Raw genomic sequence first — 4,231 nt, forward strand, 5'->3', positions numbered from 1 at the left:
AGAGTGCCATCCTTTAGGTCCCGCAATTCAACGACTCCATGGGGTGACACTAAGGTGACTATGAAGGGGTCGTCCCATCTTGAACGGAGCTTCCCAGGGAAAAGCCGGAGTCTGGAATTGAAGAGCCATACTTTCTGATCCCGAACAAATTTCTTGGGCAAGATATGTTTGTCATTAAAGGCCTTAATCCGCTCCTTGTAAAGGCAAGCACTATCATAGGCATCTCGCCGCAGCTCCTCCAACTCTGTCAACTGAAGTTTCCGGTGCGGACCGGCACCTTGCATGTCGAAATTGAACTGCTTGATGGCCCACATAGCCTTGTGTTCTAATTCCACAGGGAGGTGACACGCCTTGCCATAAACCAGCCGATAGGGAGACATTCCAATGGGGGTTTTGTAAGCTGTGCGGTAGGCCCATAATGCATCATTGAGGCGCAAGGACCAATCCTTGCGGTCTGGCCTAACCGTTTTCTCCAGAATATGCTTAATCTCCCGGTTAGACACTTCCACTTGGCCACTTGTTTGAGGATGGTAAGGGGTGGCTACCTTATGTGTGATAGAATACTTGAGAAGCAAGGCCTTGAAAAAACGGTTGCAAAAGTGTCTACCTTCATCACTGATGATAGCCCGAGGAGTACCAAATCTGCTAAAAATGTTGGCTTGGAGGAACTTCACTACAACCTTGTGATCATTGGTCTTTGTGGCAATAGCTTCGACCCACTTAGAGACATAATCTACACCTACCAAAATATACCCATGTCCACAAGATGATGGGAAGGGTCCCATGAAGTCGATACCCCAGACATCAAAAATCTCGACAATAAGGATGGGGTTCCATGGCATCATGTCCCTCCGAGACATAGCTCCTAGGCGCTGACATCTCTCACAAGCTCGGCAGAAGTTATAGGCATCTTTGAACAAGGTGGGCCATGTGAATCCGCATTGTAGAACCTTGGCTGCTATCTTCTTGGCACTGAAATGTCCCCCACAAGCTAGAGAATGACAAAAGGTAAGAATGCTGGAAAATTCACTCTAAGGAACACATCGTCGGATGATCTGGTCAGCACAATACTTGAACAACTCTGGATCTTCCCAATAATAGAATCGGACTTGCTTGAAGAAGCGGTCCTTATCTTGCTTAGACCACTGAGAGGGAATCCGACCTGTTGCTAGATAATTGACAATATCGGCATACCACGGCAGACTTCTCGGGGTAATTTCTAAGAGTTGCTCATCTGGGAACGAGTCATGAACAGGAACCGGCCGGGGCGTCGCAAATGAAATCCGTGACAAATGGTCAGCAACAACAATTTCAGTACCCTTCTTGTCCCGAATCTCAATGTCAAACTCTTGCAGAAGTTGAATCCAGCGGATCAACCGAGGCTTTGTTTCCTTCTTTGCCAGCAGGTGTCGTAGAGCAGCATGATCAGAAAAAATTATAACCTTTGATCCCAGAAGATATGAGCGGAATTTATCCAGAGCAAATACCACAGCTAGCAATTCTTTCTCAGTGGTTGTGTAATTGACTTGAGCATCTATCAACGTCTTGCTAGCATAATAAATGACATGAGGAAGCTTCCCTACCCGTTGTCCCAAAACTGCACCCACAGCATAATCAGATGCATCACACATGATCTCAAAGGGCAATGACCAGTCAGGCGGCTGCATGATGGGGGCAGAGGATAATAGGAATCGGAGCTGCTGGAATGCCTGGTGACATGCTTCATCAAAGTGAAAAGGGATGTCCTTAGCAAGCAAGTGACATAAGGGCCTTGAGATTTTGCTGAAATCTTTGATGAAACGACGATAGAAGCCGGCGTGCCCTAGGAAAGAACAGATCTGCTTTACTGAAGTGGGTGGTGGTAAATTTTCAATGAGCTCAACTTTGGCCCGGTCCACCTCAATACCTCGTTTGGACACTTTATGGCCCAAAACTATACCTTCCTGGACCATGAAGTGGCTTTTCTCCCAGCTCAAAATCAGGTTAGTTTCTTTGCAACGTTGAAGCACAAGTGATAGATTATGGAGGCATTTATCAAAAGAAGATCCAAAAACAGAAAAGTCATCCATAAATACCTCCAAAAAATTTTCCACCATGTCAGAGAAGATAGACATCATACATCTCTGGAATGTGGCAGGTGCATTGCATAAGCCGAAAGGCATGCGTTGGTAAGCAAAGGTACCAAATGGACATGTGAACCTCGTCTTCTCTTGGTCTTGGGGATCAACTGCAACCTGATTATACCCGGAATAGCCATCTAAGAAGCAATAGTAGCTCTGGCCAGCAAGACACTCCAAAATTTGATCAATGAAAGGGAACGGGAAGTGATCCTTTCGGGTATGAGAATTGAGCTTCTGGTAGTCAATGCAGACACGCCACCCCGTGGTTGTGCACTGTGGAACCAATTCGCCAGCAGAATTCTCAACAACAGTGATGCCTGATTTCTTTGGAACCACTTGAGTGGGGCTCAGCCATTTGCTATCTGAGATGGGGTAGATGATGCCTGTATCAAGTAACTTGACGACCTCTTTCATTACTACCTCCTTCATGTTGGGATTCAACTAGCGCTATGCCTGACGGGAGGGTCGAGCATCTTCTTCCAAATGGATCCGGGGCATACAGATAGAGGGGTCAATGCCTTTCAAATCTGCCACGGTCGAACCAATAGCCTCTTTATACTCCTTTAACACTGCGAGCAGACTGTCTTCTTGGTCTTGTTGTAAGTCAGAAGCAATGATGACCGGCAGGGTATTGTTAGACCCTAGAAATGCATATTTGAGCTTTTCTGGCAGGGGCTTCAACTCAAGCTTCGGTGGAGACAGTAGAGATGGAACTGGAGGAGTGCTTGATGTCACAGGTAGGGGCTCCGTTACTACTCTCCAAGGATGGAAATCTGCACTAGCGGCTATTTCTAACAATTCATGGACCTCTTGAATGTATTGGTCGGTGTTGAATTCTTCAAAGTCGAAATAATTCAGGCAAGCTTCTACTGGGTCCTTTGTCAGGAGGCTGGGTAGTGAGTCTTCTATATATTCTTCAATGCTGTCCAAAAAGAAACACTCATTCTAATCAGGAGCATGCTGAAATGCAGTAAAGATATTCAACCGAACTTTCATATTGCCAAATGAGATTTCTATGACTCCAGTTCGACAGTTGATGCATGCATTTGCTATGGCTAAGAATGGACGCCCAAGGATGATAGGAACCAGCTTCTCAGGATTGGGCACAGGCTCGGTATCCAGCACGATAAAGTCGACTGGGAAGAAAAATTTATCCACTTGGATGATCACATCTTCTACAATCCCTCTAGGCTTCTTAATTGACCGATCAGCTAGTTACAGAATCACTGTGGTGGGCTTCAGCTCCCCTAGGCCCAGCTGCTGATATACTGAATAGGGAAGTAAATTCACTCCAGCTCCCAAATCTAAGAGTGCCTTATCAATCTCTCTTTTTCCGATGATGCATGAAATTGTAGGAGCCCCGGGGTCCTTGAACTTCGGAGGGGTGTTGTGCTTAATCAGAGAACTTACTTGCTCAGTCAGAAGAACTTTCTTGGGGATGTGGTTTCTGGTCTTCCGCTTTTGAGTACACAAGTCTTTAAGGAACTTCGCATAGGCAGGCACTTGTGCAATGGCATCAAGAAGAGGAAGATTGATCTTTACCTGTTTGAACATCTCCATCATTCCTTGTATTTTCTCGCCTTGTTTCCCAATGTGGGAAGGTGCCTTGAGACGTTCTAGGAAGGGGGCTGGTGGCTCATAGGGGATCTCTGGAGTGGATGCTGCTGATGACGAAGCCTCATTGCTTACTTGCTTGCTTTTATCATTCTGCAAATTCTGTGCAACCTCCTTGTGTTCATCTTTCTTCTCCTCCACATGATTGTCAACTATTTTGCCGCTTCTTAAGGTGGTGATGGCTTGAACTTGCTGATGGTATGAAGTGCCCTCATCGACCATATAGTGCCCCTTAGGGTTTACCACTGACTGACTTGGAAGCTTTCCTTCGTCTCTTCTGTTGATGGTGTTGGCAAGTTGTCCGACTTGAGCTTCTAGCTTGGCAATGGATTGGGAATGTGAGTTGACTATTTCCTCTTGAGATTTAATTGACTGCTTGATCTCACTGGTAAGCTCAGTTATTGCTTTTACAATCCGATCCTCAAAATTAGACTCGGAGGGAGCTTTGTAATGCTGCTGTCGAGGCCGGTAAGTGGACTAAGATTGATAGGGCTACC

General features: G+C 46.0%; 1 pseudogene; it reads right to left on the reverse strand.

The window, feature by feature from the left end:
- Positions 1–515: 515 nt before the first annotated feature.
- LOC132167540 (uncharacterized) lies at positions 516–3,956 on the reverse strand (annotated as a pseudogene).
- Between the last annotated feature and the right edge of the window lie 275 nt (positions 3,957–4,231).

This window comes from Corylus avellana, chromosome ca1, assembly GCF_901000735.1.
Source record: "Corylus avellana chromosome ca1, CavTom2PMs-1.0".
Lineage (NCBI taxonomy): Eukaryota > Viridiplantae > Streptophyta > Magnoliopsida > Fagales > Betulaceae > Corylus > Corylus avellana.